The sequence below is a fragment of the Aotus nancymaae genome, unplaced genomic scaffold (assembly GCF_030222135.1).
Source record: "Aotus nancymaae isolate 86718 unplaced genomic scaffold, 86718_ANA_hifiasm-v0.15.2.pri h1tg000062l, whole genome shotgun sequence".
NCBI lineage: Eukaryota > Metazoa > Chordata > Mammalia > Primates > Aotidae > Aotus > Aotus nancymaae.
In genome coordinates this window covers 13,403,591-13,429,701 of record NW_026988476.1, presented here as the reverse complement: position 1 = coordinate 13,429,701, position 26,111 = coordinate 13,403,591, and positions in this window count along the sequence as shown.

Genomic DNA, 26,111 nt, shown 5'->3' with positions numbered 1-26,111 from the left:
CAAGAGAGGACACAAACAGAGCTAGAAACATTCCACGTTCATGGTTAGGAAGAATCAATATCGTGAAAATGGCCATACTGCCCAAAGTAATTTACAGAGTCAACGCTATCCCCATCAAGCTACCAATGACCTTCTTCACAGAACTGGAAAACACCACCTTAAACTTCATATGGAACCAAAAGAGAGCCCACATACCCAAGTCACTCCTAAGCAAAAAGAACAAAGCAGGAAGCGTCACACTACCGGACATCAAACTATACTACAAGGGTACAGTAATCAAAACACAATGCTACTGGTACCAAAACAGAGATATGGACCAATGGAACAGAACCGAGGCCTCGGAGGCAACACAACATATCTACAGCCATATGATTTTTGACAAACCTGAGAAAAACAAGCAATGGGGAAAGGATTCCCTGTTTAATAAATGGTGTTGGGAAAACTGGCTAGCCATGTGCAGAAAGCAGAAACTGGACCCCTTCCTGACACCTTACACTAAAATTAACTCCAGATGGATTAAAGACTTAAGCAGAAGACCTAACACCATAAAAACCATAGAAGAAAATCTCGGCGAAACCATTCAGGACATAGGCATAGGCAAGGACTTCATGACCAAAACACCAAAAGCATTGGCATCAAAAGTCACAATAGAAAAATGGGACCTAATCAAACTCCACAGCTTCTGCACAGCAAAAGAAACTGTCATTAGAGTGAATCGGCCATCAACAGACTGGGAAACCATCTTTGCAGCTTGCCCATCTGACAAACGGCTGATATCCAGAATTTACAAAGAACTAAAAGAGATTTACAAGAAACAAACAAATAAGCCCTTTCAAAAGTGGGTGAAGGATATGAACAGACCCTTTACAAAAGAAGACATACATGAGGCCAACAAACATAAGAAAAAATGCGCATCATCACAGGTCATTAGAGAAATGCATATCAAAACTACATTGAGATACCATGTCACACCAGTTAGAATGGCGAACATTAAAAAATCTGGAGACCACAGATGCTGGAGAAGATGTGGAGAAATAGGAACACTTTTACACTATTGGTGAGAGTGTAAATTAGTTCAACTATTGTGGAAGCCAGAGTGGTGATTCGTCAAGGACCTAGAGATAGAAATTCCGTTTGACACAGCAATCCCATTACTGGATATACATCCAAAGGATTATAAATCATTCTACTATAAGGACACATGCACAGGAATGTTCATGGCAGCACTGTTTACAACAGCAAAGACCTGGAACCAACCCAAATGCCCATCGATGATAGACTGGACAGGGAAAATGTGGAACATAGGCACCACGGAATATTATGCCACCATCAAAAACGATGAGTTCGCATCCTTTGTAGGGACATGGATGAACCTGGGAACCATCATTCTAGCAAACTGACACAAGAACACAAAATCAAACACCGCATGTTCTCACTCATAGGCGGGTGTTGAACAATGAGAACATGTGGACACAGGGTGGGGAGCACTACACACTGGGGTCTGTGGGGGGAAATAGGGGAGGGACAGTGGAGGGTGGGGAGTTGGGGAGAGATAGCATGGGGAGAAATGCCAGATATACGTGAAGGGAGGAAGGCGGCAAATCACACTGCCACGTATGCACCTATGCAACAATCGTGCATTTTATTCACATGTACCCCAACACCTAAATTGCAACAAAAAATAAAAATAAAACAAATAAAATAAAAAATCTGGAGACAACAGATGCTGGAGAGGATGTGAAGAAATAGGAACTCTTTTACACTGTTGGTGGGAGTGTCAATTAGTTCAACCATTGTGGAAGACAGTGTGGTGATTCCTCAAGGACCTAGAGATAGAAATTGCATTTGACCCAGCAATCCCATTACTGGGTATATATCCAAAGGATTATAAATCGTTCTACTATAAGGACACATGCACACGAATGTTCATGGCAGCACTGTTTACAATAGCAGAGACCTGGAACCAACGCAAATGCCCATCGATGATAGACTGGACCAGAAAAATGCGGCACGTATAGACCACGGAATATTATGCAGCCATCAGAAATGATGAGTTTGCGTCCTTTGTAGGGACATGGATGAACCTGGAAACCATCATTCACACCAAACTGACACAAGAACAGAAAATCAAACACCGCATATTCTCACTCATAGGGGGGTGTTGAACTATGAGAACACATGAACACAGGATGGGGAGCACTACACACTGGGGTCTGTTGGGGGGAAATGGGGGAGGGACAGCGGGGAGTGGGGAGAGATAGCATGGGGAGAAATGCCAGATATAGGTGAAGGGGAGGAAGGCAGAAAATCACACTGCCACGTATGCACCTATGCAACAATCTTGCATGTTTTTCACATGTACCCCAAAACCTAAAATACAAGTAAAAAAAAAAAAAAAGGCACAGCCTGGCAAATTCGATAAAAAGCCAAAACCCATTGGTGAGCTGTATCCAGGAAACTCATCTCACATGCAAGGATACACAACGGCTCAAAGTAAAGGGATGGAGGAAGATTTTCCAAGCAAATGGAGAGCAAAGAAAAGCAGGAGTTGCAATTCTCATCTCTGGTAAAATAGACTTTATACCAAAAAAGATACAAAGAGACAAAGAAGGACATTACATAATGGTAAAAGGATCAATGCCACAGGAGGAGCTAATGATCCTAAATATATATGCAACCCATACAGGAGCACCCAAATACATAAGGCAAGTCCTTAATGACTTACAAAGAGACTTAGACTCCCACACAATAATAGGGGGAGACTTTAACACCCCATTGTCAATATTAGACAGATCGACCGGACAGAAAATTAACAAGGATATCCAGGACTTGAACTCAGACCTGTAACAAGCAAACCTAATAGACATTAACAGAACGCTCACCCCAAATCCACAGAATATACATTCTTCTCAGCACCACATCACACCTACTCTCAAATTGACCACATAAGTGGAAGTAAATCACTCCTCAGCAAATGCAAAAGTATGGAAATCATAACAAACAGTCTCTCAGACCACAGTGCAATCAAGTTAGAACTCAGAATTCAGAAACCAACCCAGAACCGCACAGCTTCATGGAAACTCTTGAATGTTGACTGGATAAACAATGAAATGAAGGCAGAAATAAAGATGTTCTTTGAAACCAACGAGAACGAAGACACAACATACCAGAATCTCTGGGACACATTTAAAGCAGTTTCTAGAGGAAAATATATAGCAATAAGTGCCCACATGAGAAGCAATGAGGGATCTAAAATTGACACCTCATCGTCAAAATTGAAAGAGCTAGAGGAGCAAGATCAAAAAAACACACCTAGCGGAAGAAAAGGAGTAACTGAGATCAGAGCAGAACGGAAGGAGATAGAGGCACAAAAAAAACCTTTCAAAAAATCAGTTAAACCAGGAGCTGGTTTTTCAGAAAGCGCAACAGTATAAACAGACCACTATCCAGATTAATAAAAAAGAACAGAGAGAATAACCAAATAGATGCAATAAAAAACGATAAATGGGGATATCACCAGAGATTCCACAGTAATTCAAACCATCGTCAGAGATTATTACAAACAACTCTATGCACTTAAACTAGGAAACCTGCAAGAAATGGATAAATTCCTGGACACCTGCCTCCTCCCAAGCCTAAACCAGGAACAAGTCAAAACCCTGAATAGACCAATAACAAGGGCTGAAGTCGAGGCAGCAATTAAGAGCCTATCACCCAAAAAAAGCCCAGGTCCAGATGGGCTCACAGCCGAATTCTACCACACATACAAAGAGGAGCTGGTACCATTCCTTCTGAAACTATTCCAAATAATCCAAAAAGAGGGAATCCTTCCCAAATCATTTCATGAGACCAACATCATCCTGATACCAAAACCTTGCAGAGACTCAACAAGAAAAGGAAACTTCAGGCCAATATCCATGATGAACAGAGATGCAAAAATCTTCAATGAAATACTGGCTAGCCAACTGCAACAGCACATCCAAAAGCTTATCCACCATGATCAAGTACGATTCATCTGGGGGATGCAAGGCTGGTTCAACATACGCAAGTCTATAAATGTAATTCACCACATAAACAGAAGCAAAGACAAAAACCACATGATTATCTCAATTGATGCAGAGAAGGCCCTTGACAAAATTCAACAGCCCTTTATGCTAAAAACCCTCCATAAACTAGGTATTGACGGAACATATCTCAAAATATTAAAAACTACTTACGACAAGCAGCAGCCAATATCATACTGAACAGGCAAAACTGGAAGCATTCCCTTTGAAATCTGGCACTAGACCAGGATGCCCTCTCTCACCACTCTTATTCAATATAGTACTGGAATTTCTAGCCAGAGCAATCAGGCAAGAAAAAGAAATAAAGTGTATTCAAATTGGAATGGAGGAAGTCAAATTTTCTCTATTTGCAGACGACACTATTGTATATCTGGAAGTCCCCATCATCTCACCTTGAAATGTCCTGAAACTGATTAGCAACTTCAGCAAAGTCTCAGGATACAAAATCAATGTGCAGAAATCACACGGATTCCTAGACACCAATAACAGACTTAAAGAGAGCCAAATCAAGAAGAAACTGCCATTCACAATTGCTACAAAGAGAATAAAATACCTAGGAATACAACTCACAACGAACATAAAGGACCTCTTCAAGGAGAGCTACAAACCACTGATCAACGAAACAAGAGAGGACACAAACAGAGCTAGAAACATTCCATGTTCATGGTTAGGAAGAATCAATATCGTGAAAATGGCCATACTGCCCAAAGTAATTTACAGAGTCAACGCTATCCCCATCAAGCTACCAATGACCTTCTTCACAGAACTGGAAAACACCACCTTAAACTTCATATGGAACCAAAAGAGAGCCCACATACCCAAGTCACTCCTAAGCAAAAAGAACAAAGCAGGAAGCGTCACACTACCGGACATCAAACTATACTACAAGGGTACAGTAATCAAAACACAATGCTACTGGTACCAAAACAGAGATATGGACCAATGGAACAGAACCGAGGCCTCGGAGGCAACACAACATATCTACAGCCATATGATTTTTGACAAACCTGAGAAAAACAAGCAATGGGGAAAGGATTCCCTGTTTAATAAATGGTGTTGGGAAAACTGGCTAGCCATGTGCAGAAAGCAGAAACTGGACCCCTTCCTGACACCTTACACTAAAATTAACTCCAGATGGATTAAAGACTTAAGCAGAAGACCTAACGCCATAAAAACCATAGAAGAAAATCTCGGCGAAACCATTCAGGACATAGGCATAGGCAAGGACTTCATGACCAAAACACCAAAAGCATTGGCATCAAAAGTCACAATAGAAAAATGGGACCTAATCAAACTCCACAGCTTCTGCACAGCAAAAGAAACTGTCATTAGAGTGAATCGGCCATCAACAGACTGGGAAACCATCTTTGCAGCTTGCCCATCTGACAAACGGCTGATATCCAGAATTTACAAAGAACTAAAAGAGATTTACAAGAAACAAACAAATAAGCCCTTTCAAAAGTGGGTGAAGGATATGAACAGACCCTTTACAAAAGAAGACATACATGAGGCCAACAAACATAAGAAAAAATGCGCATCATCACAGGTCATTAGAGAAATGCATATCAAAACTACATTGAGATACCATGTCACACCAGTTAGAATGGCGAACATTAAAAAATCTGGAGACCACAGATGCTGGAGAAGATGTGGAGAAATAGGAACACTTTTACACTATTGGTGAGAGTGTAAATTAGTTCAACTATTGTGGAAGCCAGAGTGGTGATTCGTCAAGGACCTAGAGATAGAAATTCCGTTTGACACAGCAATCCCATTACTGGATATACATCCAAAGGATTATAAATCATTCTACTATAAGGACACATGCACAGGAATGTTCATGGCAGCACTGTTTACAACAGCAAAGACCTGGAACCAACCCAAATGCCCATCGATGATAGACTGGACAGGGAAAATGTGGAACATAGGCACCACGGAATATTATGCCACCATCAAAAACGATGAGTTCGCATCCTTTGTAGGGACATGGATGAACCTGGGAACCATCATTCTAGCAAACTGACACAAGAACACAAAATCAAACACCGCATGTTCTCACTCATAGGCGGGTGTTGAACAATGAGAACATGTGGACACAGGGTGGGGAGCACTACACACTGGGGTCTGTGGGGGGAAATAGGGGAGGGACAGTGGAGGGTGGGGAGTTGGGGAGAGATAGCATGGGGAGAAATGCCAGATATACGTGAAGGGAGGAAGGCGGCAAATCACACTGCCACGTATGCACCTATGCAACAATCGTGCATTTTCTTCACATGTACCCCAACACCTAAATTGCAACAAAAAATAAAAATAAAAATAAAACAAATAAAATAAAAAATCTGGAGACAACAGATGCTGGAGAGGATGTGAAGAAATAGGAACTCTTTTACACTGTTGGTGGGAGTGTCAATTAGTTCAACCATTGTGGAAGACAGTGTGGTGATTCCTCAAGGACCTAGAGATAGAAATTGCATTTGACCCAGCAATCCCATTACTGGGTATATATCCAAAGGATTATAAATCGTTCTACTATAAGGACACATGCACACGAATGTTCATGGCAGCACTGTTTACAATAGCAGAGACCTGGAACCAACGCAAATGCCCATCGATGATAGACTGGACCGGAAAAATGCGGCACGTATAGACCACGGAATATTATGCAGCCATCAGAAATGATGAGTTTGCGTCCTTTGTAGGGACATGGATGAACCTGGAAACCATCATTCACACCAAACTGACACAAGAACAGAAAATCAAACACCGCATATTCTCACTCATAGGGGGGTGTTGAACTATGAGAACACATGAACACAGGATGGGGAGCACTACACACTGGGGTCTGTTGGGGGGAAATGGGGGAGGGACAGCGGGGAGTGGGGAGAGATAGCATGGGGAGAAATGCCAGATATAGGTGAAGGGGAGGAAGGCAGAAAATCACACTGCCACGTATGCACCTATGCAACAATCTTGCATGTTTTTCACATGTACCCCAAAACCTAAAATACAAGTAAAAAAAAAAAAAAGGCACAGCCTGGCAAATTCGATAAAAAGCCAAAACCCATCGGTGAGCTGTATCCAGGAAACTCATGTCACATGCAAGGATACACAACGGCTCAAAGTAAAGGGATGGAGGAAGATTTTCCAAGCAAATGGAGAGCAAAGAAAAGCAGGAGTTGCAATTCTCATCTCTGGTAAAATAGACTTTATACCAAAAAAGATACAAAGAGACAAAGAAGGACATTACATAATGGTAAAAGGATCAATGCCACAGGAGGAGCTAATGATCCTAAATATATATGCAACCCATACAGGAGCACCCAAATACATAAGGCAAGTCCTTAATGACTTACAAAGAGACTTAGACTCCCACACAATAATAGGGGGAGACTTTAACACCCCATTGTCAATATTAGACAGATCGACCGGACAGAAAATTAGCAAGGATATCCAGGACTTGAACTCAGACCTGTAACAAGCAAACCTAATAGACATTAACAGAACGCTCACCCCAAATCCACAGAATATACATTCTTCTCAGCACCACATCACACCTACTCTCAAATTGACCACATAAGTGGAAGTAAATCACTCCTCAGCAAATGCAAAAGTATGGAAATCATAACAAACAGTCTCTCAGACCACAGTGCAATCAAGTTAGAACTCAGAATTCAGAAACCAACCCAGAACCGCACAGCTTCATGGAAACTCTTGAATGTTGACTGGATAAACAATGAAATGAAGGCAGAAATAAAGATGTTCTTTGAAACCAACGAGAACGAAGACACAACATACCAGAATCTCTGGGACACATTTAAAGCAGTTTCTAGAGGAAAATATATAGCAATAAGTGCCCACATGAGAAGCAATGAGGGATCTAAAATTGACACCTCATCGTCAAAATTGAAAGAGCTAGAGGAGCAAGATCAAAAAAACACACCTAGCGGAAGAAAAGGAGTAACTGAGATCAGAGCAGAACGGAAGGAGATAGAGGCACAAAAAAAACCTTTCAAAAAATCAGTTAAACCAGGAGCTGGTTTTTCAGAAAGCGCAACAGTATAAACAGACCACTATCCAGATTAATAAAAAAGAACAGAGAGAATAACCAAATAGATGCAATAAAAAACGATAAATGGGGATATCACCAGAGATTCCACAGTAATTCAAACCATCGTCAGAGATTATTACAAACAACTCTATGCACTTAAACTAGGAAACCTGCAAGAAATGGATAAATTCCTGGACACCTGCCTCCTCCCAAGCCTAAACCAGGAACAAGTCGAAACCCTGAATAGACCAATAACAAGGGCTGAAGTCGAGGCAGCAATTAAGAGCCTATCACCCAAAAAAAGCCCAGGTCCAGATGGGCTCACAGCCGAATTCTACCACACATACAAAGAGGAGCTGGTACCATTCCTTCTGAAACTATTCCAAATAATCCCAAAAGAGGGAATCCTTCCCAAATCATTTCATGAGACCAACATCATCCTGATACCAAAACCTTGCAGAGACTCAACAAGAAATGGAAACTTCAGGCCAATATCCATGATGAACAGAGATGCAAAAATCTTCAATAAAATACTGGCTAGCCAACTGCAACAGCACATCCAAAAGCTTATCCACCATGATCAAGTACGATTCATCTGGGGGATGCAAGGCTGGTTCAACATACGCAAGTCTATAAATGTAATTCACCACATAAACAGAAGCAAAGACAAAAACCACATGATTATCTCAATTGATGCAGAGAAGGCCTTTGACAAAATTCAACAGCCCTTTATGCTAAAAACCCTCCATAAACTAGGTATTGACGGAACATATCTCAAAATAATAAAAACTACTTACGACAAGCAGCAGCCAATATCATACTGAACAGGCAAAACTGGAAGCATTCCCTTTGAAATCTGGCACTAGACCAGGATGCCCTCTCTCACCACTCTTATTCAATATAGTACTGGAATTTCTAGCCAGAGCAATCAGGCAAGAAAAAGAAATAAAGTGTATTCAAATTGGAATGGAGGAAGTCAAATTTTCTCTATTTGCAGACGACACTATTGTATATCTGGAAGTCCCCATCATCTCACCTTGAAATGTCCTGAAACTGATTAGCAACTTCAGCAAAGTCTCAGGATACAAAATCAATGTGCAGAAATCACACGGATTCCTAGACACCAATAACAGACTTAAAGAGAGCCAAATCAAGAAGAAACTGCCATTCACAATTGCTACAAAGAGAATAAAATACCTAGGAATACAACTCACAACGAACATAAAGGACCTCTTCAAGGAGAGCTACAAACCACTGATCAACGAAACAAGAGAGGACACAAACAGAGCTAGAAACATTCCATGTTCATGGTTAGGAAGAATCAATATCGTGAAAATGGCCATACTGCCCAAAGTAATTTACAGAGTCAACGCTATCCCCATCAAGCTACCAATGACCTTCTTCACAGAACTGGAAAACACCACCTTAAACTTCATATGGAACCAAAAGAGAGCCCACATACCCAAGTCACTCCTAAGCAAAAAGAACAAAGCAGGAAGCGTCACACTACCGGACATCAAACTATACTACAAGGGTACAGTAATCAAAACACAATGCTACTGGTACCAAAACAGAGATATGGACCAATGGAACAGAACCGAGGCCTCGGAGGCAACGCAACATATCTACAGCCATATGATTTTTGACAAACCTGAGAAAAACAAGCAATGGGGAAAGGATTCCCTGTTTAATAAATGGTGTTGGGAAAACTGGCTAGCCATGTGCAGAAAGCAGAAACTGGACCCCTTCCTGACACCTTACACTAAAATTAACTCCAGATGGATTAAAGACTTAAGCAGAAGACCTAACACCATAAAAACCATAGAAGAAAATCTCGGCGAAACCATTCAGGACATAGGCATAGGCAAGGACTTCATGACCAAAACACCAAAAGCATTGGCATCAAAAGTCACAATAGAAAAATGGGACCTAATCAAACTCCACAGCTTCTGCACAGCAAAAGAAACTGTCATTAGAGTGAATCGGCCATCAACAGACTGGGAAACCATCTTTGCAGCTTGCCCATCTGACAAACGGCTGATATCCAGAATTTACAAAGAACTAAAAGAGATTTACAAGAAACAAACAAATAAGCCCTTTCAAAAGTGGGTGAAGGATATGAACAGACCCTTTACAAAAGAAGACATACATGAGGCCAACAAACATAAGAAAAAATGCGCATCATCACAGGTCATTAGAGAAATGCATATCAAAACTACATTGAGATACCATGTCACACCAGTTAGAATGGCGAACATTAAAAAATCTGGAGACCACAGATGCTGGAGAAGATGTGGAGAAATAGGAACACTTTTACACTATTGGTGAGAGTGTAAATTAGTTCAACTATTGTGGAAGCCAGAGTGGTGATTCGTCAAGGACCTAGAGATAGAAATTCCGTTTGACACAGCAATCCCATTACTGGATATACATCCAAAGGATTATAAATCATTCTACTATAAGGACACATGCACAGGAATGTTCATGGCAGCACTGTTTACAACAGCAAAGACCTGGAACCAACCCAAATGCCCATCGATGATAGACTGGACAGGGAAAATGTGGAACATAGGCAGCACGGAATATTATGCCACCATCAAAAACGATGAGTTCGCATCCTTTGTAGGGACATGGATGAACCTGGGAACCATCATTCTAGCAAACTGACACAAGAACACAAAATCAAACACCGCATGTTCTCACTCATAGGCGGGTGTTGAACAATGAGAACATGTGGACACAGGGTGGGGAGCACTACACACTGGGGTCTGTGGGGGGAAATAGGGGAGGGACAGTGGAGGGTGGGGAGTTGGGGAGAGATAGCATGGGGAGAAATGCCAGATATACGTGAAGGGAGGAAGGCGGCAAATCACACTGCCACGTATGCACCTATGCAACAATCGTGCATTTTCTTCACATGTACCCCAACACCTAAATTGCAACAAAAAATAAAAATAAAAATAAAACAAATAAAATAAAAAATCTGGAGACAACAGATGCTGGAGAGGATGTGAAGAAATAGGAACTCTTTTACACTGTTGGTGGGAGTGTCAATTAGTTCAACCATTGTGGAAGACAGTGTGGTGATTCCTCAAGGACCTAGAGATAGAAATTGCATTTGACCCAGCAATCCCATTACTGGGTATATATCCAAAGGATTATAAATCGTTCTACTATAAGGACACATGCACACGAATGTTCATGGCAGCACTGTTTACAATAGCAGAGACCTGGAACCAACGCAAATGCCCATCGATGATAGACTGGACCGGAAAAATGCGGCACGTATAGACCACGGAATATTATGCAGCCATCAGAAATGATGAGTTTGCGTCCTTTGTAGGGACATGGATGAACCTGGAAACCATCATTCACACCAAACTGACACAAGAACAGAAAATCAAACACCGCATATTCTCACTCATAGGGGGGTGTTGAACTATGAGAACACATGAACACAGGATGGGGAGCACTACACACTGGGGTCTGTTGGGGGGAAATGGGGGAGGGACAGCGGGGAGTGGGGAGAGATAGCATGGGGAGAAATGCCAGATATAGGTGAAGGGGAGGAAGGCAGAAAATCACACTGCCACGTATGCACCTATGCAACAATCTTGCATGTTTTTCACATGTACCCCAAAACCTAAAATACAAGTAAAAAAAAAAAAAAGGCACAGCCTGGCAAATTCGATAAAAAGCCAAAACCCATCGGTGAGCTGTATCCAGGAAACTCATGTCACATGCAAGGATACACAACGGCTCAAAGTAAAGGGATGGAGGAAGATTTTCCAAGCAAATGGAGAGCAAAGAAAAGCAGGAGTTGCAATTCTCATCTCTGGTAAAATAGACTTTATACCAAAAAAGATACAAAGAGACAAAGAAGGACATTACATAATGGTAAAAGGATCAATGCCACAGGAGGAGCTAATGATCCTAAATATATATGCAACCCATACAGGAGCACCCAAATACATAAGGCAAGTCCTTAATGACTTACAAAGAGACTTAGACTCCCACACAATAATAGGGGGAGACTTTAACACCCCATTGTCAATATTAGACAGATCGACCGGACAGAAAATTAGCAAGGATATCCAGGACTTGAACTCAGACCTGTAACAAGCAAACCTAATAGACATTAACAGAACGCTCACCCCAAATCCACAGAATATACATTCTTCTCAGCACCACATCACACCTACTCTCAAATTGACCACATAAGTGGAAGTAAATCACTCCTCAGCAAATGCAAAAGTATGGAAATCATAACAAACAGTCTCTCAGACCACAGTGCAATCAAGTTAGAACTCAGAATTCAGAAACCAACCCAGAACCGCACAGCTTCATGGAAACTCTTGAATGTTGACTGGATAAACAATGAAATGAAGGCAGAAATAAAGATGTTCTTTGAAACCAACGAGAACGAAGACACAACATACCAGAATCTCTGGGACACATTTAAAGCAGTTTCTAGAGGAAAATATATAGCAATAAGTGCCCACATGAGAAGCAATGAGGGATCTAAAATTGACACCTCATCGTCAAAATTGAAAGAGCTAGAGGAGCAAGATCAAAAAAACACACCTAGCGGAAGAAAAGGAGTAACTGAGATCAGAGCAGAACGGAAGGAGATAGAGGCACAAAAAAAACCTTTCAAAAAATCAGTTAAACCAGGAGCTGGTTTTTCAGAAAGCGCAACAGTATAAACAGACCACTATCCAGATTAATAAAAAAGAACAGAGAGAATAACCAAATAGATGCAATAAAAAACGATAAATGGGGATATCACCAGAGATTCCACAGTAATTCAAACCATCGTCAGAGATTATTACAAACAACTCTATGCACTTAAACTAGGAAACCTGCAAGAAATGGATAAATTCCTGGACACCTGCCTCCTCCCAAGCCTAAACCAGGAACAAGTCGAAACCCTGAATAGACCAATAACAAGGGCTGAAGTCGAGGCAGCAATTAAGAGCCTATCACCCAAAAAAAGCCCAGGTCCAGATGGGCTCACAGCCGAATTCTACCACACATACAAAGAGGAGCTGGTACCATTCCTTCTGAAACTATTCCAAATAATCCAAAAAGAGGGAATCCTTCCCAAATCATTTCATGAGACCAACATCATCCTGATACCAAAACCTTGCAGAGACTCAACAAGAAAAGGAAACTTCAGGCCAATATCCATGATGAACAGAGATGCAAAAATCTTCAATAAAATACTGGCTAGCCAACTGCAACAGCACATCCAAAAGCTTATCCACCATGATCAAGTACGATTCATCTGGGGGATGCAAGGCTGGTTCAACATACGCAAGTCTATAAATGTAATTCACCACATAAACAGAAGCAAAGACAAAAACCACATGATTATCTCAATTGATGCAGAGAAGGCCTTTGACAAAATTCAACAGCCCTTTATGCTAAAAACCCTCCATAAACTAGGTATTGACGGAACATATCTCAAAATAATAAAAACTACTTACGACAAGCAGCAGCCAATATCATACTGAACAGGCAAAACTGGAAGCATTCCCTTTGAAATCTGGCACTAGACCAGGATGCCCTCTCTCACCACTCTTATTCAATATAGTACTGGAATTTCTAGCCAGAGCAATCAGGCAAGAAAAAGAAATAAAGTGTATTCAAATTGGAATGGAGGAAGTCAAATTTTCTCTATTTGCAGACGACACTATTGTATATCTGGAAGTCCCCATCATCTCACCTTGAAATGTCCTGAAACTGATTAGCAACTTCAGCAAAGTCTCAGGATACAAAATCAATGTGCAGAAATCACACGGATTCCTAGACACCAATAACAGACTTAAAGAGAGCCAAATCAAGAAGAAACTGCCATTCACAATTGCTACAAAGAGAATAAAATACCTAGGAATACAACTCACAACGAACATAAAGGACCTCTTCAAGGAGAGCTACAAACCACTGATCAACGAAACAAGAGAGGACACAAACAGAGCTAGAAACATTCCATGTTCATGGTTAGGAAGAATCAATATCGTGAAAATGGCCATACTGCCCAAAGTAATTTACAGAGTCAACGCTATCCCCATCAAGCTACCAATGACCTTCTTCACAGAACTGGAAAACACCACCTTAAACTTCATATGGAACCAAAAGAGAGCCCACATACCCAAGTCACTCCTAAGCAAAAAGAACAAAGCAGGAAGCGTCACACTACCGGACATCAAACTATACTACAAGGGTACAGTAATCAAAACACAATGCTACTGGTACCAAAACAGAGATATGGACCAATGGAACAGAACCGAGGCCTCGGAGGCAACGCAACATATCTACAGCCATATGATTTTTGACAAACCTGAGAAAAACAAGCAATGGGGAAAGGATTCCCTGTTTAATAAATGGTGTTGGGAAAACTGGCTAGCCATGTGCAGAAAGCAGAAACTGGACCCCTTCCTGACACCTTACACTAAAATTAACTCCAGATGGATTAAAGACTTAAGCAGAAGACCTAACGCCATAAAAACCATAGAAGAAAATCTCGGCGAAACCATTCAGGACATAGGCATAGGCAAGGACTTCATGACCAAAACACCAAAAGCATTGGCATCAAAAGTCACAATAGAAAAATGGGACCTAATCAAACTCCACAGCTTCTGCACAGCAAAAGAAACTGTCATTAGAGTGAATCGGCCATCAACAGACTGGGAAACCATCTTTGCAGCTTGCCCATCTGACAAACGGCTGATATCCAGAATTTACAAAGAACTAAAAGAGATTTACAAGAAACAAACAAATAAGCCCTTTCAAAAGTGGGTGAAGGATATGAACAGACCCTTTACAAAAGAAGACATACATGAGGCCAACAAACATAAGAAAAAATGCGCATCATCACAGGTCATTAGAGAAATGCATATCAAAACTACATTGAGATACCATGTCACACCAGTTAGAATGGCGAACATTAAAAAATCTGGAGACCACAGATGCTGGAGAAGATGTGGAGAAATAGGAACACTTTTACACTATTGGTGAGAGTGTAAATTAGTTCAACTATTGTGGAAGCCAGAGTGGTGATTCGTCAAGGACCTAGAGATAGAAATTCCGTTTGACACAGCAATCCCATTACTGGATATACATCCAAAGGATTATAAATCATTCTACTATAAGGACACATGCACAGGAATGTTCATGGCAGCACTGTTTACAACAGCAAAGACCTGGAACCAACCCAAATGCCCATCGATGATAGACTGGACAGGGAAAATGTGGAACATAGGCACCACGGAATATTATGCCACCATCAAAAACGATGAGTTCGCATCCTTTGTAGGGACATGGATGAACCTGGGAACCATCATTCTAGCAAACTGACACAAGAACACAAAATCAAACACCGCATGTTCTCACTCATAGGCGGGTGTTGAACAATGAGAACATGTGGACACAGGGTGGGGAGCACTACACACTGGGGTCTGTGGGGGGAAATAGGGGAGGGACAGTGGAGGGTGGGGAGTTGGGGAGAGATAGCATGGGGAGAAATGCCAGATATACGTGAAGGGAGGAAGGCGGCAAATCACACTGCCACGTATGCACCTATGCAACAATCGTGCATTTTCTTCACATGTACCCCAACACCTAAATTGCAACAAAAAATAAAAATAAAACAAATAAAATAAAAAATCTGGAGACAACAGATGCTGGAGAGGATGTGAAGAAATAGGAACACTTTTACACTGTTGGTGGGAGTGTCAATTAGTTCAACCATTGTGGAAGACAGTGTGGTGATTCCTCAAGGACCTAGAGATAGAAATTGCATTTGACCCAGCAATCCCATTACTGGGTATATATCCAAAGGATTATAAATCGTTCTACTATAAGGACACATGCACACGAATGTTCATGGCAGCACTGTTTACAATAGCAGAGACCTGGAACCAACGCAAATGCCCATCGATGATAGACTGGACCGGAAAAATGCGGCACGTATAGACCACGGAATATTATGCAGCCATCAGAAATGATGAGTTTGCGTCCTTTGTAGGGACATGGATGAACCTGGAAACCATCATTCACACCAAACTGACACAAGAACAGAAAATCAAACACCGCATATTCTCACTCATAGGGGGGTGTTGAACTATGAGAACACATGAACACAGGATGGGGAGCACTACACACTGGGGTCTGTTGGGGGGAAATGGGGGAGGGACAGCGGGGAGTGGGGAGAGATAGCATGGGGAGAAATGCCAGATATAGGTGAAGGGGAGGAAGGCAGAAAATCACACTGCCACGTATGCACCTATGCAACAATCTTGCATGTTTTTCACATGTACCCCAAAACCTAAAATACAAGAAAAAAAAAAAAAAAGGCACAGCCTGGCAAATTCGATAAAAAGCCAAAACCCATCGGTGAGCTGTATCCAGGAAACTCATCTCACATGCAAGGATACACAACGGCTCAAAGTAAAGGGATGGAGGAAGATTTTCCAAGCAAATGGAGAGCAAAGAAAAGCAGGAGTTGCAATTCTCATCTCTGGTAAAATAGACTTTATACCAAAAAAGATACAAAGAGACAAAGAAGGACATTACATAATGGTAAAAGGATCAATGCCACAGGAGGAGCTAATGATCCTAAATATATATGCAACCCATACAGGAGCACCCAAATACATAAGGCAAGTCCTTAATGACTTACAAAGAGACTTAGACTCCCACACAATAATAGGGGGAGACTTTAACACCCCATTGTCAATATTAGACAGATCGACCGGACAGAAAATTAGCAAGGATATCCAGGACTTGAACTCAGACCTGTAACAAGCAAACCTAATAGACATTAACAGAACGCTCACCCCAAATCCACAGAATATACATTCTTCTCAGCACCACATCACACCTACTCTCAAATTGACCACATAAGTGGAAGTAAATCACTCCTCAGCAAATGCAAAAGTATGGAAATCATAACAAACAGTCTCTCAGACCACAGTGCAATCAAGTTAGAACTCAGAATTCAGAAACCAACCCAGAACCGCACAGCTTCATGGAAACTCTTGAATGTTGACTGGATAAACAATGAAATGAAGGCAGAAATAAAGATGTTCTTTGAAACCAACGAGAACGAAGACACAACATACCAGAATCTCTGGGACACATTTAAAGCAGTTTCTAGAGGAAAATATATAGCAATAAGTGCCCACATGAGAAGCAATGAGGGATCTAAAATTGACACCTCATCGTCAAAATTGAAAGAGCTAGAGGAGCAAGATCAAAAAAACACACCTAGCGGAAGAAAAGGAGTAACTGAGATCAGAGCAGAACGGAAGGAGATAGAGGCACAAAAAAAACCTTTCAAAAAATCAGTTAAACCAGGAGCTGGTTTTTCAGAAAGCGCAACAGTATAAACAGACCACTATCCAGATTAATAAAAAAGAACAGAGAGAATAACCAAATAGATGCAATAAAAAACGATAAATGGGGATATCACCAGAGATTCCACAGTAATTCAAACCATCGTCAGAGATTATTACAAACAACTCTATGCACTTAAACTAGGAAACCTGCAAGAAATGGATAAATTCCTGGACACCTGCCTCCTCCCAAGCCTAAACCAGGAACAAGTCGAAACCCTGAATAGACCAATAACAAGGGCTGAAGTCGAGGCAGCAATTAAGAGCCTATCACCCAAAAAAAGCCCAGGTCCAGATGGGCTCACAGCCGAATTCTACCACACATACAAAGAGGAGCTGGTACCATTCCTTCTGAAACTATTCCAAATAATCCAAAAAGAGGGAATCCTTCCCAAATCATTTCATGAGACCAACATCATCCTGATACCAAAACCTTGCAGAGACTCAACAAGAAAAGGAAACTTCAGGCCAATATCCATGATGAACAGAGATGCAAAAATCTTCAATAAAATACTGGCTAGCCAACTGCAACAGCACATCCAAAAGCTTATCCACCATGATCAAGTACGATTCATCTGGGGGATGCAAGGCTGGTTCAACATACGCAAGTCTATAAATGTAATTCACCACATAAACAGAAGCAAAGACAAAAACCACATGATTATCTCAATTGATGCAGAGAAGGCCTTTGACAAAATTCAACAGCCCTTTATGCTAAAAACCCTCCATAAACTAGGTATTGACGGAACATATCTCAAAATAATAAAAACTACTTACGACAAGCAGCAGCCAATATCATACTGAACAGGCAAAACTGGAAGCATTCCCTTTGAAATCTGGCACTAGACCAGGATGCCCTCTCTCACCACTCTTATTCAATATAGTACTGGAATTTCTAGCCAGAGCAATCAGGCAAGAAAAAGAAATAAAGTGTATTCAAATTGGAATGGAGGAAGTCAAATTTTCTCTATTTGCAGACGACACTATTGTATATCTGGAAGTCCCCATCATCTCACCTTGAAATGTCCTGAAACTGATTAGCAACTTCAGCAAAGTCTCAGGATACAAAATCAATGTGCAGAAATCACACGGATTCCTAGACACCAATAACAGACTTAAAGAGAGCCAAATCAAGAAGAAACTGCCATTCACAATTGCTACAAAGAGAATAAAATACCTAGGAATACAACTCACAACGAACATAAAGGACCTCTTCAAGGAGAGCTACAAACCACTGATCAACGAAACAAGAGAGGACACAAACAGAGCTAGAAACATTCCATGTTCATGGTTAGGAAGAATCAATATCGTGAAAATGGCCATACTGCCCAAAGTAATTTACAGAGTCAACGCTATCCCCATCAAGCTACCAATGACCTTCTTCACAGAACTGGAAAACACCACCTTAAACTTCATATGGAACCAAAAGAGAGCCCACATACCCAAGTCACTCCTAAGCAAAAAGAACAAAGCAGGAAGCGTCACACTACCGGACATCAAACTATACTACAAGGGTACAGTAATCAAAACACAATGCTACTGGTACCAAAACAGAGATATGGACCAATGGAACAGAACCGAGGCCTCGGAGGCAACGCAACATATCTACAGCCATATGATTTTTGACAAACCTGAGAAAAACAAGCAATGGGGAAAGGATTCCCTGTTTAATAAATGGTGTTGGGAAAACTGGCTAGCCATGTGCAGAAAGCAGAAACTGGACCCCTTCCTGACACCTTACACTAAAATTAACTCCAGATGGATTAAAGACTTAAGCAGAAGACCTAACACCATAAAAACCATAGAAGAAAATCTCGGCGAAACCATTCAGGACATAGGCATAGGCAAGGACTTCATGACCAAAACACCAAAAGCATTGGCATCAAAAGTCACAATAGAAAAATGGGACCTAATCAAACTCCACAGCTTCTGCACAGCAAAAGAAACTGTCATTAGAGTGAATCGGCCATCAACAGACTGGGAAACCATCTTTGCAGCTTGCCCATCTGACAAACGGCTGATATCCAGAATTTACAAAGAACTAAAAGAGATTTACAAGAAACAAACAAATAAGCCCTTTCAAAAGTGGGTGAAGGATATGAACAGACCCTTTACAAAAGAAGACATACATGAGGCCAACAAACATAAGAAAAAATGCGCATCATCACAGGTCATTAGAGAAATGCATATCAAAACTACATTGAGATACCATGTCACACCAGTTAGAATGGCGAACATTAAAAAATCTGGAGACCACAGATGCTGGAGAAGATGTGGAGAAATAGGAACACTTTTACACTATTGGTGAGAGTGTAAATTAGTTCAACTATTGTGGAAGCCAGAGTGGTGATTCGTCAAGGACCTAGAGATAGAAATTCCGTTTGACACAGCAATCCCATTACTGGATATACATCCAAAGGATTATAAATCATTCTACTATAAGGACACATGCACAGGAATGTTCATGGCAGCACTGTTTACAACAGCAAAGACCTGGAACCAACCCAAATGCCCATCGATGATAGACTGGACAGGGAAAATGTGGAACATAGGCACCACGGAATATTATGCCACCATCAAAAACGATGAGTTCGCATCCTTTGTAGGGACATGGATGAACCTGGGAACCATCATTCTAGCAAACTGACACAAGAACACAAAATCAAACACCGCATGTTCTCACTCATAGGCGGGTGTTGAACAATGAGAACATGTGGACACAGGGTGGGGAGCACTACACACTGGGGTCTGTGGGGGGAAATAGGGGAGGGACAGTGGAGGGTGGGGAGTTGGGGAGAGATAGCATGGGGAGAAATGCCAGATATACGTGAAGGGAGGAAGGCGGCAAATCACACTGCCACGTATGCACCTATGCAACAATCGTGCATTTTCTTCACATGTACCCCAACACCTAAATTGCAACAAAAAATAAAAATAAAAATAAAACAAATAAAATAAAAAATCTGGAGACAACAGATGCTGGAGAGGATGTGAAGAAATAGGAACTCTTTTACACTGTTGGTGGGAGTGTCAATTAGTTCAACCATTGTGGAAGACAGTGTGGTGATTCCTCAAGGACCTAGAGATAGAAATTGCATTTGACCCAGCAATCCCATTACTGGGTATATATCCAAAGGATTATAAATCGTTCTACTATAAGGACACATGCACACGAATGTTCATGGCAGCACTGTTTACAATAGCAGAGACCTGGAACCAACGCAAATGCCCATCGATGATAGACTGGACCAGAAAAATGCGGCACGTATAGACCACGGAATATTATGCAGCCATCAGAAATGATGAGTTTGCGTCCTTTGTAGGGACATGGATGAACCTGGAAACCATCATTCACACCAAACTGACACAAGAACAGAAAATCAAACACCGCATATTCTCACTCATAGGGGGGTGTTGAACTATAAGAACACATGAACACAGGATGGGGAGCACTACACACTGCGGTCTGTTGGGGGGAAATGGGGGAGGGACAGCGGGGAGTGGGGAGAGATAGCATGGGGAGAAATGCCAGATATAGGTGAAGGGGAGGAAGGCAGAAAATCACACTGCCACGTATGCACCTATGCAACAATCTTGCATGTTTTTCACATGTACCCCAAAACCTAAAATACAAGTAAAAAAAAAAAAAAAGGCACAGCCTGGCAAATTCGATAAAAAGCCAAAACCCATCGGTGAGCTGTATCCAGGAAACTCATGTCACATGCAAGGATACACAACGGCTCAAAGTAAAGGGATGGAGGAAGATTTTCCAAGCAAATGGAGAGCAAAGAAAAGCAGGAGTTGCAATTCTCATCTCTGGTAAAATAGACTTTATACCAAAAAAGATACAAAGAGACAAAGAAGGACATTACATAATGGTAAAAGGATCAATGCCACAGGAGGAGCTAATGATCCTAAATATATATGCAACCCATACAGGAGCACCCAAATACATAAGGCAAGTCCTTAATGACTTACAAAGAGACTTAGACTCCCACACAATAATAGGGGGAGACTTTAACACCCCATTGTCAATATTAGACAGATCGACCGGACAGAAAATTAGCAAGGATATCCAGGACTTGAACTCAGACCTGTAACAAGCAAACCTAATAGACATTAACAGAACGCTCACCCCAAATCCACAGAATATACATTCTTCTCAGCACCACATCACACCTACTCTCAAATTGACCACATAAGTGGAAGTAAATCACTCCTCAGCAAATGCAAAAGTATGGAAATCATAACAAACAGTCTCTCAGACCACAGTGCAATCAAGTTAGAACTCAGAATTCAGAAACCAACCCAGAACCGCACAGCTTCATGGAAACTCTTGAATGTTGACTGGATAAACAATGAAATGAAGGCAGAAATAAAGATGTTCTTTGAAACCAACGAGAACGAAGACACAACATACCAGAATCTCTGGGACACATTTAAAGCAGTTTCTAGAGGAAAATATATAGCAATAAGTGCCCACATGAGAAGCAATGAGGGATCTAAAATTGACACCTCATCGTCAAAATTGAAAGAGCTAGAGGAGCAAGATCAAAAAAACACACCTAGCGGAAGAAAAGGAGTAACTGAGATCAGAGCAGAATGGAAGGAGATAGAGGCACAAAAAAAACCTTTCAAAAAATCAGTTAAACCAGGAGCTGGTTTTTCAGAAAGCGCAACAGTATAAACAGACCACTATCCAGATTAATAAAAAAGAACAGAGAGAATAACCAAATAGATGCAATAAAAAACGATAAATGGGGATATCACCAGAGATTCCACAGTAATTCAAACCATCGTCAGAGATTATTACAAACAACTCTATGCACTTAAACTAGGAAACCTGCAAGAAATGGATAAATTCCTGGACACCTGCCTCCTCCCAAGCCTAAACCAGGAACAAGTCGAAACCCTGAATAGACCAATAACAAGGGCTGAAGTCGAGGCAGCAATTAAGAGCCTATCACCCAAAAAAAGCCCAGGTCCAGATGGGCTCACAGCCGAATTCTACCACACATACAAAGAGGAGCTGGTACCATTCCTTCTGAAACTATTCCAAATAATCCAAAAAGAGGGAATCCTTCCCAAATCATTTCATGAGACCAACATCATCCTGATACCAAAACCTTGCAGAGACTCAACAAGAAAAGGAAACTTCAGGCCAATATCCATGATGAACAGAGATGCAAAAATCTTCAATAAAATACTGGCTAGCCAACTGCAACAGCACATCCAAAAGCTTATCCACCATGATCAAGTACGATTCATCTGGGGGATGCAAGGCTGGTTCAACATACGCAAGTCTATAAATGTAATTCACCACATAAACAGAAGCAAAGACAAAAACCACATGATTATCTCAATTGATGCAGAGAAGGCCTTTGACAAAATTCAACAGCCCTTTATGCTAAAAACCCTCCATAAACTAGGTATTGACGGAACATATCTCAAAATAATAAAAACTACTTACGACAAGCAGCAGCCAATATCATACTGAACAGGCAAAACTGGAAGCATTCCCTTTGAAATCTGGCACTAGACCAGGATGCCCTCTCTCACCACTCTTATTCAATATAGTACTGGAATTTCTAGCCAGAGCAATCAGGCAAGAAAAAGAAATAAAGTGTATTCAAATTGGAATGGAGGAAGTCAAATTTTCTCTATTTGCAGACGACACTATTGTATATCTGGAAGTCCCCATCATCTCACCTTGAAATGTCCTGAAACTGATTAGCAACTTCAGCAAAGTCTCAGGATACAAAATCAATGTGCAGAAATCACACGGATTCCTAGACACCAATAACAGACTTAAAGAGAGCCAAATCAAGAAGAAACTGCCATTCACAATTGCTACAAAGAGAATAAAATACCTAGGAATACAACTCACAACGAACATAAAGGACCTCTTCAAGGAGAGCTACAAACCACTGATCAACGAAACAAGAGAGGACACAAACAGAGCTAGAAACATTCCATGTTCATGGTTAGGAAGAATCAATATCGTGAAAATGGCCATACTGCCCAAAGTAATTTACAGAGTCAACGCTATCCCCATCAAGCTACCAATGACCTTCTTCACAGAACTGGAAAACACCACCTTAAACTTCATATGGAACCAAAAGAGAGCCCACATACCCAAGTCACTCCTAAGCAAAAAGAACAAAGCAGGAAGCGTCACACTACCGGACATCAAACTATACTACAAGGGTACAGTAATCAAAACACAATGCTACTGGTACCAAAACAGAGATATGGACCAATGGAACAGAACCGAGGCCTCGGAGGCAACACAACATATCTACAGCCTTATGATTTTTGACAAACCTGAGAAAAACAAGCAATGGGGAAAGGATTCCCTGTTTAATAAATGGTGTTGGGAAAACTGGCTAGCCATGTGCAGAAAGCAGAAACTGGACCCCTTCCTGACACCTTACACTAAAATTAACTCCAGATGGATTAAAGACTTAAGCAGAAGACCTAACACCATAAAAACCATAGAAGAAAATCTCGGCGAAACCATTCAGGACATAGGCATAGGCAAGGACTTCATGACCAAAACACCAAAAGCATTGGCATCAAAAGTCACAATAGAAAAATGGGACCTAATCAAACTCCACAGCTTCTGCACAGCAAAAGAAACTGTCATTAGAGTGAATCGGCCATCAACAGACTGGGAAACCATCTTTGCAGCTTGCCCATCTGACAAACGGCTGATATCCAGAATTTACAAAGAACTAAAAGAGATTTACAAGAAACAAACAAATAAGCCCTTTCAAAAGTGGGTGAAGGATATGAACACACCCTTTACAAAAGAAGACATACATGAGGCCAACAAACATAAGAAAAAATGCGCATCATCACAGGTCATTAGAGAAATGCATATCAAAACTACATTGAGATACCATGTCACACCAGTTAGAATGGCGAACATTAAAAAATCTGGAGACCACAGATGCTGGAGAAGATGTGGAGAAATAGGAACACTTTTACACTATTGGTGAGAGTGTAAATTAGTTCAACTATTGTGGAAGCCAGAGTGGTGATTCGTCAAGGACCTAGAGATAGAAATTCCGTTTGACACAGCAATCCCATTACTGGATATACATCCAAAGGATTATAAATCATTCTACTATAAGGACACATGCACAGGAATGTTCATGGCAGCACTGTTTACAACAGCAAAGACCTGGAACCAACCCAAATGCCCATCGATGATAGACTGGACAGGGAAAATGTGGAACATAGGCACCACGGAATATTATGCCACCATCAAAAACGATGAGTTCGCATCCTTTGTAGGGACATGGATGAACCTGGGAACCATCATTCTAGCAAACTGACACAAGAACACAAAATCAAACACCGCATGTTCTCACTCATAGGCGGGTGTTGAACAATGAGAACATGTGGACACAGGGTGGGGAGCACTACACACTGGGGTCTGTGGGGGGAAATAGGGGAGGGACAGTGGAGGGTGGGGAGTTGGGGAGAGATAGCATGGGGAGAAATGCCAGATATACGTGAAGGGAGGAAGGCGGCAAATCACACTGCCACGTATGCACCTATGCAACAATCGTGCATTTTCTTCACATGTACCCCAACACCTAAATTGCAACAAAAAATAAAAATAAAAATAAAACAAATAAAATAAAAAATCTGGAGACAACAGATGCTGGAGAGGATGTGAAGAAATAGGAACACTTTTACACTGTTGGTGGGAGTGTCAATTAGTTCAACCATTGTGGAAGACAGTGTGGTGATTCCTCAAGGACCTAGAGATAGAAATTGCATTTGACCCAGCAATCCCATTACTGGGTATATATCCAAAGGATTATAAATCGTTCTACTATAAGGACACATGCACACGAATGTTCATGGCAGCACTGTTTACAATAGCAGAGACCTGGAACCAACGCAAATGCCCATCGATGATAGACTGGACCGGAAAAATGCGGCACGTATAGACCACGGAATATTATGCAGCCATCAGAAATGATGAGTTTGCGTCCTTTGTAGGGACATGGATGAACCTGGAAACCATCATTCACACCAAACTGACACAAGAACAGAAAATCAAACACCGCATATTCTCACTCATAGGGGGGTGTTGAACTATGAGAACACATGAACACAGGATGGGGAGCACTACACACTGGGGTCTGTTGGGGGGAAATGGGGGAGGGACAGCGGGGAGTGGGGAGAGATAGCATGGGGAGAAATGCCAGATATAGGTGAAGGGGAGGAAGGCAGAAAATCACACTGCCACGTATGCACCTATGCAACAATCTTGCATGTTTTTCACATGTACCCCAAAACCTAAAATACAAGTAAAAAAAAAAAAAAAGGCACAGCCTGGCAAATTCGATAAAAAGCCAAAACCCATCGGTGAGCTGTATCCAGGAAACTCATCTCACATGCAAGGATACACAACGGCTCAAAGTAAAGGGATGGAGGAAGATTTTCCAAGCAAATGGAGAGCAAAGAAAAGCAGGAGTTGCAATTCTCATCTCTGGTAAAATAGACTTTATACCAAAAAAGATACAAAGAAACAAAGAAGGACATTACATAATGGTAAAAGGATCAATGCCACAGGAGGAGCTA